Here is a 17,060-nt window from a genome sequence, read left to right on the forward strand (position 1 = left end):
ATTCAGAGTTGTACTCTACGTCTGATGATAGAAAAGGAAGGCATTTGCATTTGTTCTCTGTGTTCCCAAGTGCTTATTTCAAAATGATATTTTCCTAAGTGGACTTTGAAGGGTTTCTATAATGCAATTCAAAAGTGCCTCTTGCAGAAGGGAGAGGTTTCTACAGAATGAATCAGTGTGTATTCGATATGGACAGAGAAAAACCAAAGGGCCAAACTTCTTCTATGGGTATTCCACTACCCAGGCACCAAATATCTGCTTTTTTTTTTTTCCTTTTCTATCTTGACAGGGATTCACAAATATCTTTTTAACAGACATAAAACAGAAATACTCAATAATAAAAAACAAAGGAACAGGTACATTGCCCGTTAGAGTGTGGGTAATCTACAACACCTTCCATTAACACTGTTGTGTTTCTCCACTTCCACATGCAAACTTCTTTCTGCTTATAAATCAGGAGACTAAAGGGAAATAAATACATACGTATCATAGTGATCTAACACCCATCCCAAGCAAGCCTCATCCTGTGTCACTGCCTAAGTCATGCAAATTACACCAGAGCTGCCAGTTGACTAAGATTAATGACACTGCTCCAGCTCCTTTGTTTCTCTCTGCAGCCGTTTAGTGTGAAATACTATCCAAAAACATTATCTATCCTCGATTAATCCCACAAATTTGTTCACACGATGCACACTGTTTAGGGCAATTTACAACAGGAACATACTGAGCACAATTGCATTTAATTACTTGGGTTCTAATTACATTCATTAAAGGCTAATAAAATAAATGAAACAGCTTTAAAAGCTTCTGCAAAACACATGGGTCTTGTCTCCCTAGTGAAACATACAGTACATGTTTGATGTGAAACGCAGATTTGACCATATATGTATATTTATAGATGTACAAATGTACATATTCCATATGCTCTATAAGGTAGATTTTAAATCATAAGCAATGAAGCCTCAAATGCCCTACTAATGCACTTATTTAATGAGTGGGTGAGAGGTTTTTAGGAACCTGGCACTACTACTTTTTATGTGGAGAATAAAGGGAAACGCAAATCCGTTTTCAAAATCACTTTGGAGTCTTAATTGTTTCCACCTGCAGGGCCTGGATGGCCAACCTTTTCTTTCCCGTGTCCACGTTCTAAAGGCCACTGACCAACAGAACAGGGATGCATTCCATTCAAGCTAGCTAGGTTCTGGAGAATATTTCCATCAGGTTCGGTCCCAAAACTCAGTTCAGACTTTTGGCTAACTTTCCTCTAACACTGAAGGCAGCTTGTTGAAAGACTATGTAATCAATGTATAAAACACACACACACACACACACACACACACACACACACTGGGCACTCTGGATAATTTCACCTGTAAAATTAAAAAAAATTGATGGGTCATTACTTAATTTTCTTAGCATTTGCTTGCATATTTAATGTTCAATGTGTTTGGAAGATGGTTTGAGAGAGATAAAATATAGTATCTCATCATCAATGACTGTCTCAGAGAGAAATCAGTACTGGGCACTCCATCAGGTCTTCCCTTTCATCAAGCTTTTCTACCACTTAACAGAGCTCCGAATTATCTCCATAGCCCCAAAACAAATGACTACCTAATTGTATCATATACCTCTGAAGCCCATGCTCTGCTTTATGAAGACCATGCGTGATTTTATCTAGTAAAGTTATACTATGGCCTGTAAAGCCATTTTTAGTGCTTAACACTAGAAAATAAAGTGTCAGCCCTGGATCTCAATACATGTGATGGAAATTTCTCATCACAAGCAGCCTTTTGCTCCTGGACTGGATTTTAAGCATAATCGGAAAAATAAAAAGTCAGTAACCTGGGGGTGATTTTGATAGACACCTAGATTTTAGACTTAATGGGATTCAGATCTTTGCCAAAGAATAATATCCTAGCATTGTCTTTTTCAAAATTTATACTCATTGACTCAGTGAAACTTCTAAGTATCTGTCTTGAGGAAATACTTTCACATATGCACCAAGTTAGGATGATAGTCATTAGAACCTGAAACATCTGAAATGGTCATCAGTACAGGAATGGTGAGTAAACTATAGAAATTCGTGCAGGAATTAAAAGAACAAATAGTAGCCGTGTGGTGGCACAGGCCTGTAATCCCGGTATTTGGGAGGCTGAAGCAAAAGGATCACAGGTTTCAGGAGAAACCCTGTTTCAAAAGCAAAATTTTAAAAAATGGCTTGGGCCGGGCATGGTGGCGCATGCTTGTAATCCCTGCGCTTGGGAGGCAGAAACAGGAGGATTGCGCAGGTTCGAAGCCAGCCACGCCGGCTTGAGAGACCCTGTTTCCAAATAAAAATGTATAAAAATAGGTACTGGGAGTGTAGCCCAGAGGTAGAAGGGTTTTCAGGAACCCCAGTACCACCAAAAATAAATAAATAAATAAAATAATGGCTTGGTGTATAGCTCAAAAATAAAATGCCCCTAGGTTCAATTTGCAGTACCAAAAAAATAAATAAATAAAAATAAAAAGGAACAATGTAAACCCAAATGATGTGAAATATAGATAAAAAGTATTGATCTTTTGTGTGTGTGGTACTAGGGGTGGAACCCAAGGGGCTTTCTACCTCCAGGCTACACCCTCAGCCCTATTTTATAATTTATTTGGAAACTCACTAAGTTGCTGAGAGCCTCACTAAGTAGCTGAGGCTGGCTTCGAAACTGTGCGATCCTCCTGTCTCAGCCTTCCAAGCGCTGGGATTACAAGCGTGCGCCACCACGCCCGGCTCAAATGTATCGATTTTTAGGTCTTAAAAATCAAGTGATGGGAGAATATGTGCCATATGAATCAACAAGGCAAAATAACACATAGGTATGTGTGTCTGTGTGTATATGTCTATGGGTGTGGGTGTGGGAATGCATATTAAGAGTTCTGCAAGAATCCAAACACTGATAGTGGTGACTTCTGTGGAGACTGGACAAGAGTAATCATGGGTGGGAAGAGTCTGCAGAGAAGGAAGGAACTTCCACTGCTTACTCTATAGACTGTGATAGCGTGCAGATTTTTATGAGACTTATGTATTCATGTATTATATGCAATTTTCAGAAATAAATACACATGTAAGTTAAATATTTAGAATCATATATGCTTTACACACACACACACACACACACACACACACACACGATAATTTCCCAAGTGTTTTTATCCACTGGCTCTTTAGAACATTATCTGGAAGGCAGTTTCTCAGAAGAAATGGAATTTTACAGTCTAGATGTTTTCTCACTCTGATACCTGCTCTCCGCTCCTAATGTACCATTTCTTTTCTTCCTACGCCTGCAATCTGGGGGAGTTCTGGTCTCCTAACAAAGCTGCAGTGGGCACTTGGTATCTTTCCCAAATCCTTTTAACAGGAGCACTCATCCTTAGAATCCTGAGTTCAGGGTCCCACCCAACATGGCTACCAATTACCTTTCTGAAATGCAAGGCTGTTGGCCTGGCTGCCTTTGCAAACTCAACTGTTTTTTTTTTTAATTATTATTTTTGAAATACTTTTTTTAGACAATGGAAAGAGAACACACTGTTTGTTGTATGTCATACACAGCCATCAAATGCAGCATCAAAAACAGTTGAAATTTATTTTGATAACAATCAAAATGGACTTTAAATATGTACATTTAATTTTAAGATAGTAATATGATAATTCTGAGCGCAGATTTATTTAGTAATAGATTTTGGAGATAAGTCGGGAGATCAAATAAATAAGGTCTTTTAGGTAAACTAAGGTAAAACAGGGAAAAAGCAGATGCTTCACTGCTATTTTTGAGAATGTTACTAAGCATTCTATAACAAGATACTTACCTCCCCAAACTATTGAATATATTTTATTGGCGCACTGTAATCACGCATTATAATGAGGTTCGGAGTGACAGGAGAACAAGGCACACAGCCCCTGGCGAGCTGCCCCGCGCGAAGACTCCCTCCTCCATGTCCTTCCCCATCCACAGTACTGAAATTAGCACTGAGCAACGACTCTTTCCTGTTATCCACTGATTAATATGAGCGATTTATAAGCACTGCCTTATAAAACTCAGAATCATAATAGTTTGGGAAAGGACTGGAACAGAAAAAATAAAAAGAACAAAAAAGAAGATGGGTAAACCGAGAAGCAAAGCAGGAACTTTAAAGCCTCAGACGCACACCCGCAGTTTTCTTCAGCTCTTCTCCAGTACACACGATCCCGGGTGCTTCCAAGATTAAGGGAGTCCAAATGTGCAGACTCACCAACCACTCCGTACATGGTATGCGTGTCTGATAACACCTGCAGAGTGCACTCCAAATCCTTGGCCTTGCACTCAAGCCTCCAACTGGGAGGCGTTGGGCGTCCAGACAATCTCTCCTAGAAATTCCCTGTTGCTTTCCACTACTCGCTGCCTGTCAGGTCCCTCAAGGCCGGTCCCTGGTGTCATTTCCTGTGATGATCCTTTGTTCCTATCAAAAGGTATCTTTTCCATCACTGCCTATGCGCCTCCGTGGCATTTGCCACATGTGTCATTGTACTACGGATATTGACATATGTCTCATAGTCACCTAATACGCTGTGTCCCCTGAAGGGTTAGGACTGATACCCATGTCTCTTTGAGATGTTCATCATACAGCGAGAACAAATTTCTCTAAAAAAGCTAATAATTAACCAAGTGAAGATAGTGCCTGAATGGTTTCAATAATTGCTCAGCTCTTTATATCAAGATGTAGTAGTCGGTAGACAGAGTATCTCCACACTTAACAGAGTACCTAGTATAATAAATATTTGTTGAATGCTTATGAATAAGTAAATAAGAAAAAAACCACAGAAACAAGTAAACAAAATGATGTTTCCCTTCCTTTCTCCCATTCGTTCATTCCAGGAGGGAAGATGTTTATTATAAAATCTCAAAAACCCTTTTTTTTTTTTTTTGGCATTTCATCAAATACAACAGTCTTCGGTGTAATAGTCCAAAGCTATATTCACAGCTTTGCACAGGGTGTGTAACTCAACATATAGGCCCATTAAAATTTTCAGGAATGACTTTTACACAGCTGACAGTTTAAATTTGTTCTGTTTTACAATAAAGGCTGTAGAATAATCACAGATATGTTTAATGAGTCCTTGATCCATAATTCAATATCTTTAGAATTCTATCTTTATTCTTGCAGAGATTAAAAAGATAAGGCATTTTCATGCCATGAACATCCTGAGAGGTGATAGGCAGAGGCCTTGAGGAACACTTTAAGGAGAGCAAGGGCTACACCGTTCTTTAGTCAGCAAGAAACTCCCCGCATGTCCATACTTGCGGCCAAGCGGCAGCACTTATTGTATGCACCGAGATGCATTACTTTATATGATGTCTCAAGGCTTCCTTTTTCTTTTGCCAATGAAGAGACACAATGCGGCAGGAAAAGACGCAAATACTATAGGTATGTCTTATTGAAAATCAGCAATTTATTTCCTTTTCTCCTTTCTCTTTTTGCCCACCTCTAGAAAACTAAGAAGAGCTGTTCCTCGTAGGCACCAGAGAAATATATAACGACAAACTGAAAGCCCGTGACCTCAATCCTCGGCCGCCCCTTGCCCCTCATTACTGCAGCAGTTGGTGTAGGGAAGGATTAAAGAGGGCCAGAAATCATTGGGTGAGCACACAAGGGCTCGGAAATTTGACCTTCGTTACTTAAAGCACACAGTCTCCACTAAAAGCTGGTATATGAGGAGAATTAAAAACAGAACCAAGAAAGGTCAGGTGGAGTGCACATGCGCTAACAAAGATGAGGTTGAAATGGAAAAGAAAATCTCCCAAACTATTCTTCTTTGCTTCCACCAAGGATAAGCTGACATCAGAAGATGTCCTGACTTTTGCCACTAGCCAAAGATTCAAAAGAACCTCCACACCAGAAGCGAGAGCTAAAAACATAGAATGGCCAGAACAAGAGGGCACTTTAGAATGCAGCTCTGCCTGCATAAAACTTTCTGAGGGCTCTTTCTAGTGAAATGGGATCAGACAGTGCCTCCCCGCCCCCCACACGCCATATCTAATAGCTTTTATTGTCTGGATCTGTGAATCACCCAAGCTTAATGGGAAATACAAGAAGAGATTACAAACGCACTGACTAGTAAAATATTTTTACAATTCTGAAACTCGCAGCAAAGTTCTCTCTTTGCTGGGAAAGAAAAGTAAGGCGCAAGGGCTGACGCTGTAAGGCATCTGACCACGGCAACAGACCCAGTGGGGGCGTGAACTCAAGAGCGTTTCAGAAAACATACACAAGGCGGTCAATGATTCCCATCTGTCAGCAACAATGGGACTGCATTATTCATTGTTCCCGCCGTCCTGTGTCGTATGGGCGTTGGGAACGGGCCTCATCTTTCAGAGACTCCTGGTGGTCAAGGAGGAAACTGAGCCATTTAACTGAACTCAAGCTAAATGACTTGCCCCAGAGAGTAAGCAGCCTGAGACCAGTAAATGTTGGCTCTGAAAGCCATCTGTTTTACTTATGTATTTTTTCTTAAGAACCGCAGTGAAGCTGGGCACGGTAGAGCACCTTGTAACTCTAGGACTTATATACTCAAGTTTTGCTGATTTGAAGCCTGAGCTCTCAACAGTGTAATGCTGAAGCTGAATCCAACTGACCTGCAAATTGATCGATGGGAGGCTAAGACAGGAGGATTGCAGGTTGGAGGCAAGCCTCAGCAATTAAGCAAGACCCTGTTTCAAAATAAAAAAATAAAAAAGGGCTATAGGGGTAGCTCAGAGGTAGAATACCCTTGAGTTACCTCAGTACCAAGAAAAAAAACCACAATTATTGTAGAGGTATGTTATAATTCAATAATTATTTACACTTTCCAAAACAATTCCGTAAACTTTCAGTGAAGCAAATAAATGAGTTAAATACTATCATAGATAGATATCATAGATAGATAGATGTGTGTCTATTGTATGCCCTAATTTCTCTTTCTATCTTTCTCTTTAAACAAATAGCAAATCTTATAGAACAGTACTGTCCAAAATAAATATAATCTGATGCACTTATGTAATTCAAATGTTTATAATAGCCATAGTAAAAAGTAAATACAAGTAAAATCATTTTAACAATATATTTTATGTAAACCAAATATATCAAAAAATTTAATGCAACTAATATAAAAGTTATTATGCACACCTGTAATTTCAGTACAATATCAAAGGTTCAAAGCCAGCCTCAGCAACCTAGCAAGGCCTGCTGAAACTTAGTGAGATCCTATTTTAAACTAAACAAAGAAGGAAAAGAAAATAGTGCCCAGGGTGTAGTTCAGAGGTAGAATGCCGCTAGGTTCAATCCTCAGTATCACCAAAAAATAAATGATTGACTTGAATTAGTTTTATATTCATCAAAAAGGTAATACATTTAAAAGAGACAAGCATATCTTCTCAAGTCCTAAGGATGAATATGTGTGTACTTGTGATTATACTAGTGTATACATGTGTGACATACCTTTTCAGCAAGCAATAAAAATGTGCTTATTCCATGTGAAGCACTATATCAAACACATACTAATAGCAAATCATAATTTTGGCCAAAATATCGACCAAGCCCCTACAGTGCAGGAGATGACCATGATTCTCTCTCCAGATAACTTTCAGGTAGATTTTGAAGTTTACCCCAGCTTGGAGTGTAATGGATTCAGGACTAAACAAAGATAATTGAGCCCTGTCTTCAAGTCTTGTCTCTGACGTTTATAAGTACTATGAACTCAAGCAAGTCATTTCTCCATCCAGATCTTTATTCTTTGCTAAAATGAGCACTAGAGAACCTCTAAAAATTTGCCAGTTCTATCTAACAGGCTAAGACTTGCTAACAAAAATTTACCTCTTTTAGCCTTAAGGATAACATTCCTCGTATTTCAACAATTGTCCACATGGCACAATCTGCAGCATATCTGTAAGGTTACCAGCTTTAGAAAATAAAACAGTTAAATACTAATTTCAGATAAATAATGACTGACAAAGAATGAGTTTGTCTCATACAATATTTGGCATGCACTTATACTAAGAGTGTACCCATCGTCGTTTGCTTTTAAATTTCAATTAATTGCCATCCTGTATTTTATCTGGTGACTGTAGGACCTAGGAAAGTTTCATGTCTTTCACCTCACAATCAAAGCTTGAAAACACATTATAGCACAGTAGAAGGAGATAAGTACACACTTCTGTCAGATCGCACCAGCTGAGCCCTGGCTTAGCACATTTCCACTGTGTGTGACCTAAGTTTCTGAGCCTCAGTTTCCTCCTTTGTAATCTTGAAACTGACAGATAAGGTCAGTATGTCTCCATAGTCCACAAGTGAGGACACAGATGGCCAGAGAAGTTGAACTAGTTGAAGTGCACTCAGCAGCAGAGTTGGTATTTCCCCGTGACCAGATAATCATTAACAGAAATCGTATGTGCTGGGGACACAGTAAACATTTGAAAGACGGCTTAGAGCATTGATAGTAGGAGTGCAGATGGGCTTGGCGGAAAGGGTACATGAATAAGAGTGCTCTTTTGATGAAACACGTGTAATAATTTGGGCTTATAATTTTCCCCAAGACCTCATGGAGAATATGTAGCTGTGTTGGAAGCAGGGTTTGGTTACGAAGGAGGGGTTCCTGGGGGTGTGACCTTGGGAATGACATGTGGTCCCTCCTTCCCTTGCTCTCTTGACTGTAGCCTCCAGACGTGAGAGCAGAGGGTTTTCTCTGTCTCTCTCTTTCTTTCAGCCTCTCGCCGCCATGCCCTTAGCTCCACAGACTTCATCCAGTTAGACCTGGACAGAACCCACAAAATCTCCAGAACTGTGAGCAAATAAACCTTCCCTCCTCTAAGTTGTGCAGTGATTAGATGTTGGCGGTCATAGCATGAGAACGCGACTGAAATAATTCACATAAGTAAGGTGCCAGGAGTTTTGAGCAGCTTAGAAGGGAGAATGAGCTGGAGTCAAGTGGAAAAGAGGCATAAGCATTGGTATAGGAGGGCACAAAGCCCTTCCCAGTTCATGCTTGGTCTAGTTCACTAAGCATGCACATGGCACTAGAGCAGCAGTGCTCCCCTGTATTTCCAATCCCAATTTCTAGCACTGATTTGAATTTCAGCATTCTAGGCAACTTGTCTCACAGCTTGTTCATAAAGGACGACTTCTCTCTCACTCTTATTATTTTTTATAATGGTGCGCCACCATGACCAGCCCCTCTCACCCTTTCCATTCCTCTCTCTTTGCCCCCCTACCTCCTTTGCCCCCCCACACCCCCATTCCATGTTTATAATACTATAAAAAAGTAATCTGAGTCCTGAGTTGAGATTTCCCCTCGTTAGGGAAAGGACAGATACCAGAGCCAGGAAAATTTCTCTTTCTCATTTCTCTAACATTTCCATATAGTACATACAAAATGCAATTGCAATGTACGGCTGTGGCTTTGTTGGGGAAAGCAAGCCTCCCAGAGAAGCTGAGGGTTTTGACTGAAAATGGGAAAGGCTCAATCTCTGCTTTTATAGATTTGTGCACTGAACTGAAAATGTCACGTCTCAGACTTCCTCAGTGTCATGGTGGAGCCATCTCGTTCTCCCATTCCCAGCCACCGCTAATATGGCATGTCACTCCCTAAACCTGGAGACCAGGAAGTGCTTTCAATTTTGCTGTAATTATGAGAAAGCTCTATCCCTTCCAGTTGAGACTGATTAAGACACAGGTACTCCTTTTCTCATGGCCCCCTTTCCAATTTCTTAGTTCCAATGATATTGACTTGACATGCCTTCACTTGGTATTCATGATGCTTCTCCAAACTTTATTGTCTTTTAATTTTCTTCTTACACACCTGTCTCTGCATTTTGTGTGAGTTGTGTGTGTGTGTGGGGGGGGGGTACTGGGATTGCATCCAGGAGTGTTTTATCTGAGCCCCACTCCCAGACCTATTCTCTCTCTCTCTCTCTCTCTCTCTCTCTCTCTCTCTCTCTCTCTCTCTCTCTTTCTTTCTTTTTTCTTTTTGCAGATCTGGGGATGGAAACCAGGAGCATTCGACCTTCGAGCTACACCCATTGATCTATTTTTAATTCTTTATTTTGAAATAGGTTCTCATTAAGTTATGAAGGGCCTCACTAAGTAGCTGAGGCTGTCTGGGACCCACGATCCTCCTGTCTCAGCCTCCCAAATGCTGAGATTACACTCAAGCACCACCATACCCAGCTTTATTTTTTCTTTTGAAAAGGGATCTCAGCGGGTTGCTGGGAGTCTCACAATGTTTCTGAGTCTGGTCTTGAACCTAAGATCCTATTGTGTAACCCTTTCAAGTACCGGTATTATAGGCATGCACCACCATGTCCAGCTATGTCTCTCTTTTTTAAGTCTATAGTCTGAGTCCTCCCTACTGCCTAGAGCATTCCCTGTCCACCCACCTAGAGTCTTCTCTCTCTTACCTGAACTCCTCTGGCACATCTTATTGTTTGATTAGCATTGATATTGCTTTATGCACTGTTTGTGTATGTATGCTCCAGTTGTGTGCACATGCAAATATGAGCAACTGGCTATCCAATTGGAAGGTCAGCACTCTGAGGACAGAAACAAGAACTGCAGTTATATCTCCACAGCTGACAGAGAAGCTACCTTTTATTTTTTAATAAACATTATTTTGAAGAGAAAACAAAATGTAACCCATTAGACATTTCTAAAATAACTCATGATTTTATCTCATAACACAACCAGTTAATTTTGTCCTATTTTTATAACCTGGTCTGTTGAGCATACTAAGATTTTACTGAGTGGTTTGAGAAAAGGAGAAAACTGGGGCAGGACCATACTAAAGCAAGAATCTGACCCATTGGTGAAGCCGGCCACCACTACCCAGAAATACAAATTAACATTTATATTCAAAGGAGTTTTTCTGGTCAGGGAAAGCTGCCACTAAAGTATTATGACCTATGTATTCCTCAAACTCAGTGTGTGACAGTGAATATTTTCAGTCAATCTGAGGGTCAGAACCCTATTTCAAAAGTAGAGAAAGCCAGGTGTGGTGGCTTATGCTTGTGATCCACCATTCAGGAGGTGGAGACCGGAGGATCAGCCTCAGCTTCTTAGTGAGGCCCTTCGCAACTCAGTGAGACCCTTTTTCAAAAACAAAAGACTAAAAAATAGGGCTGGGGGCATAGCTTGGAGGTAGAATGCCCCTGGGTTCCATCCCCAGAACCGCAACAAACAAACAAACAAACAAACAAATAAATAATAAAAGCTAGAGGTACTGGGGAAAGTTCTAGTCTCTGGGAAAGGTGACAACAAGAGGCCCTAGGTATGTGTTGGTGGTCTGGGATCTACGGCAGAAAGCCAGTGGCTATAGGACCTTGGAATGATGATCTGAAAAACCAAGGAGATGCCTATTTGTACCCTGCATAGAATGATGAAGAAAAACCTTCGTCTTGGTGAATATATAAGGACCAGAACTAATATTAGAGCAAAAGGTCTTAGGGGTCTTATAGAAGCAAGATGAATTCTAATCCCATCCCCTGCTGGGGCAAAATCTAATTTTCTTCCCTATCTCAAAATCAGAGCCCAGTGATTAAGGAGCACGGAGCTTATAGATGAAGGGCCTTAGCACTAGCAATAGGCCTATGGAACTAATGAAGGTAAAGGCAATAACTTATCTATTGAACAGTTAATATATCATTATCAGCAACACTTAGACATATCAGTTTTCTCAGTAATGGTTAAATGACTTCCATACTTTTATTTTTGTACTGCAATTATATATCATAGTGAGATTCAAAGCGAAACAAATGGACACGCATATATCACTTGGTGTGTTGCCCTCCTTATCCCACTACTATCCCTCTCCCCACACGTGTTAATGATATGTGTAGCGATACCTTCATATATGGACACAGCCTTGCTGGATCTGTCTCCTTCATCAGTTCTTTTTCTCCTCTCCAGTTATTATTATTCTACTGCTCTCTCTCTCTCTCTCTCTCTCTCTCTCTCTCTCTCTCTCTCTCTCTCCATTTATCTGCAGTTCCTTTTGTTTCTCATTTTCTCTGTAGCTTCTGCATGAGAAGCCATGAGAGAAGACACCTGACCCTTGACTTTCTGAGACCAGTTGATCTTACTTAGCATAATATTCTCTAGTTCGATCAATTTTCCTGCAAATAATATAATTTTGTTCTTTATGACTGAATAAAGTTCCCGTGTGTGTATATATGTATATCACATTTTCCTTATCCGTTCATCTGTTGACAGACACTCAAGTTGGGTCCATAATTTTGCTCTTGTGAATTACGCTGCCATAAACGTGGGTATGAATGTATCACTATAGTATTCTAACCTTAATTCTTTGGTAAAGATAGTGAGTATAGCTAAGCGATATGGTTGTTCCATTCCTGGTCTTTTGAAGATCCTCCATACTGATCTCCTTAGTGGCCATACCGATTCACAATACCACTAATAGTGTATAAAAGTTTCTATTCCTGCATCCTCACCAGCACTTCTTATTGTTTGCATTCTCCATGATTAGCACTCTAATTAGAGTAAGATGAAATCTCAGTGTAGTTTTGATTTGCATTTCTCTGATTGCTAGTGATATTGAACATTTTTCATATATTAAAGGTAACTACTGATTATTAAGAGATACAAGGTTACATGGTACTCCATAAATATGCATAATTGTTATGTTTTATGTATCAGTTATAATACATTTAACTTCTTAAATACACCAAATTGAAAAAAGAAAAGAAAAAGAAACAACTTGTAGTTTGAACACAAACCTAATGACAATCCAGAAATGGATGCTCTTCATGGGTTAAAAGAGAAAGAATATTGCCTTTCCTCTGATGCGTGATACTAGAATATAGTCTGCTTTAGAAACACGGCAAGCATCTTAGGTAGGGCTCACTGCCTGCCGCACCACTCTTCACATTACCCAGAGGGTCACTTTGGATCATAAGCATGGTAGACAAAACGAGAAAGGTAAGAAGAATACCAGAGACAGAATTCTAGAAGCCCCTACATCAAAGGTATGGAGGAGAAAAAAATTAAGAAAATAAACTGGAAAGGAAAGATCACTTGTAGAAGAGCCAGGAGGAAAAAATTCATGAAGCTCGAGAAAGATAGCAATTCAAGAAGTCCACTGTAGTTTTCCTGAGGGGCTTTGCCGCCTATTTTCTAGAAGATTTAGCCAACATTGCTACAGTGCCAGCTTCGGCAAAGACTGGGAAAGGATTAGATACAGTCTGAACTAAACATCCACTGAAGAAGTGCAGACTTTTCCTCTGTAGGCATTGCAGACTGTGAGGCTAAGGGACAATTGAGAAATAGATGGAATCGCTGCCATCTGAACTTGAGAGCTGAGCAAACATTTGTTTTAATAGGACACAAAGTACAGGAGTCAAAAGAAGTCAGTGGTAAGAAAGAGATTCCGAGATACCCTTTAAAGACATTTAAAAAGAGCCTGTTTAAGATTCTTTTGATTCACACGTAAATCTGTGTTGACAAGTTATTGCTTATTCTATCACCAAAGTCCTATTTAGGGTTCTTAATAATTCCCCTAACCATATGGTAACCAGTCCTGTAGCGACTGAAATTTAATTTTTTTCACCTGTATGTCGGAAAAAAGCATTATATTCAAGCAATAGATCCTATCTTTAAATATTTGTAAATATTAAGATTTGGGGATATTGTCTGAAAACACTATAAACCTTAACATGCTTTCATTGTTGCTTTATTATATTAAAAGTATCTTAAATTTGTAACAAACTGAAAACTGATAGAAGAGGTATACATTTCATTTAAAAATACAGAACAAAAGGCCAATAGTGCTAATATATTTTTCTGTTTATTCCTACATCACTGTCTTCACCTGTCCATGCGTGTCATATGCTAGCATACGACTTATCTAACACTTTAAATTCCATTCATCTAAAATATAAAGCTCTATACCTGTGATATATTACTAATGCTAATAGATAAGATCACCCAATTATAAACTTCGGTTTACTCTTATTAATGCAGCAAATGAAGTCATGGAAGTGAATGAGATCTCATTTTGGATAAGGTTGCATTTCTTGTTAAATGTTATTTCAGAGTTGTGCATATATCATCATTGATGTAACAATAACAGATGTCTTATTTGTGGATTCCTCTCCTGTCTGCCTCACAGCAATGATTTTACTACTTGTGAAGGATTACAAAAAATTACTGGAGGATTTACAGGAGGTCTCTGCAGTATTTATCTAGAAGCCAAGTATAATATTGTTTTCCCAAACCCATTAACCAGCACAACTCAATCCTTACTCCAAAGAGCTGCGTTATTCTTTCCTCCATCAGCCTGCGTGATTGCAGTTTCAGAACCTTTTCGGCAATAAAAGTTGGATTAGTCACAATAGCAGATGTTAGGTGGGGGTATGAAGAAGTTTCCATCTCCCTATTCTTCTGGAAAAATCATCTTTTGCCGGGCGTGGTGGCGCACGCTTGTAATCCCAGCGCTTGGGATGCTGAGACAGGAGGATGGCACAGGTTCGAAGCCAGCCTCAGCTACTTAGTGAGGCTCTCAGCAACTTAGTGAGACCCTGTTTCCAAATAAAATATAAAATAGGTCTGGGAGTATAGCCCGGAGGTAGAAAGCCCCTGGGTTCCACCCCAGTACTACCAAAAAAAAAAAAATCATTTTTTGCAAGATGTGCTAGCAGAAGGGTTTATAGTGTGTGCCAACAGTTCCTTTTTAAGTGTGGTAAGACTTTTCGTTGCAACGGTTCTCAAAGAGTTTAGAGCTTGTTTGTTCTCAGATATAATTGAAGCTCTGTTTCTTCTTATAAATTGCTAGAAAACAAAGGCAACAGAAATTTGGGGATTCTCAGAGCATTCTGAATACTTCCTCCGTTAATTAACTACTTAAAAGAAAACCAGGAAAGTGAGCATCACAGTCAGGCTCCGTCACCAGGGCTGTGCCTTGGGTATGACTAGTGACATGGCTTTTCGGTTTCTCTTCTGGTTGAGAAGAATGTCGGTTCCGTCAGGTGACAAAGGGACTGTGTTTCTTATGAAACAGCTTATAGGCTTTTAAAATTTTTCCCGGATCGCTCACAAGACATTCCCAATGCATAGAGCAATAGGCAACCGTGGCTTTCTTATAAGGTGGCACCTACATGGGCATTTTTTTTCTACAAGTTGAGCAGCAGGGATCTATAGTATATCTAATTTTACTCTTCATTCTTTGCAACACATATCCCTTAGGGCTTAGTTGAGGAAACGCAGTGTTTGCCTTTTGTGCAAAAGCAATTCAGTACAAGGAAATGAAAGTAAGTGATGGAGGAGCTGAGAAGCCAGACAATGAACAAAGAAGCAACCCAGAAATTAACAGCAGGGAGTTCTCCTGCATCCAAGGGCCAAGTAGAGGAGGTGCTATTCCTAGATCTCAGAATCTAGAGCTGCCCGGCAAAAGCTGAATCCCTCCCCAGCCGAGGACAATCCAGTGGGAACCGAGATGGCGAATTAGCTAGAGTGGTAAAAGAAAGGTAGCCCTGCCAGAGAGGCTGCTTCCCCAGCAACTGGAGACCCGGCTGGCGGCAGATCACACTGCTCTCGTGCCCACCTCAGTAACCACCCCGCCGGCTCCAACTCCGTTACCATGTACATCATCTCAGCAATATCTCCTCCCCAATTAAGCAGAGTATTATTACCGTCCACTGATGAGACTTCCGGGGAGATGCAAACCAGCTCAGTTACCAAATATTGCTTTTAGTAGGATTCTGACCATAAATTGAATGAGATTTTAAGTAGTCTGCCTCGTGAGCTCTCTTTATTGTTTGGGTTTGTTTTGTTTTTACAGAATATCGATTTTTTTTCAGAAAAGCGTATATCACTCTATAGTAGAAGCATTCATAAGTGGAAGTATCATTTGGTGTGGTTACAAAGCACTAGAGAATGAGGAAAAGATCAATATGGGTCATTCATTCATTCATGCAGGATTTATTAAGTGTCCTTGTTTTTGGCAAATGTGAACCAGAATTCCAGAGAGTCCTCTTCCCCAAAGAATTTACATGCTGACCTCCCAACAGATCATTAAACACAAAGCAGGGAATGTCGTAATTAAGTAGTAGCAGCATGGTGAGAAGATACGGAGTAGGGTAAGAATAATTTTGCCTGTAAGTATTGGGAAGACTTCAAGAGATGATCATGTTAGAATGGTCTTAAAAGGTAGGTTTGAGGCTGGGCATGGTGACACGCTTGTAATCCGTGCGCTCGAAGCCAGCCATGCTGGTTTAAGAGACCCCGTTTCCAAATTTTAAAAATGTATAAAATAGGTCTGGGAGTATAGCCCGAAGGTAGAAGGGTTTCCAGGAACCCCAGCATCACACACACAAAAAAGTATGTTTGCTAAGTGGAAAAGAAGAAAGGAAGCATCCCAGGCCATAGGAAGACATGCATAAATTAATATAATTAATTAATACAAGAGTCTGCTCTAAGTGTTTAGGAATGGAACCAGGGAGGAGAGTTCACAGAGAAAATCACCAGAACCACTGTAGCAGGAGAGGGGAGTTGAGAGCCCGCTGCAAAAGCCCTGCAGCCCAGTTTAGGATTTAGACACAGCCTGGGAACAACCCAGCTCCTGCTGAGAACTGGAAGGAGAGAAGAAACTGGATGAGAATTGTTTTCAGAAAGATCATTCTGGTGTCTCTGTGAAGAATGGCTTGAGGGGAGGAAGATAGATGCCAGAAAGATCAGATAGGAGTCTGTTTTAATATCCCAAACAAAAATGATGAGGATCTAAGCAAGTGGCCATGGGGATGATAAAAAGGGACTTTATGCAGAGGACATGTCTGAGGGAGATCTGACGTGTCTGATGATGAATTGGACATGGAAAATGAGGGACATAAGTCAATGATGACGTTAAGAGCTCTGGCGGAGGCAACAGGGTGTATTGAAATGCCGGTTGGCTGAGATACACAATTCCATAAGGAAATGCAGGTGTGAGGATGAAGACAAGGGACTTTGCGCCTCTATTTCCAAACTGTTGAAGTCATTTCAGAAGCACACTTGGGTCTTTAGTTTCTTCAAAA

The sequence above is a fragment of the Muscardinus avellanarius genome (genome assembly GCF_963383645.1).
Source record: "Muscardinus avellanarius genome assembly, chromosome: 12".
In the NCBI taxonomy this organism is placed as follows: Eukaryota; Metazoa; Chordata; class Mammalia; order Rodentia; family Gliridae; genus Muscardinus; species Muscardinus avellanarius.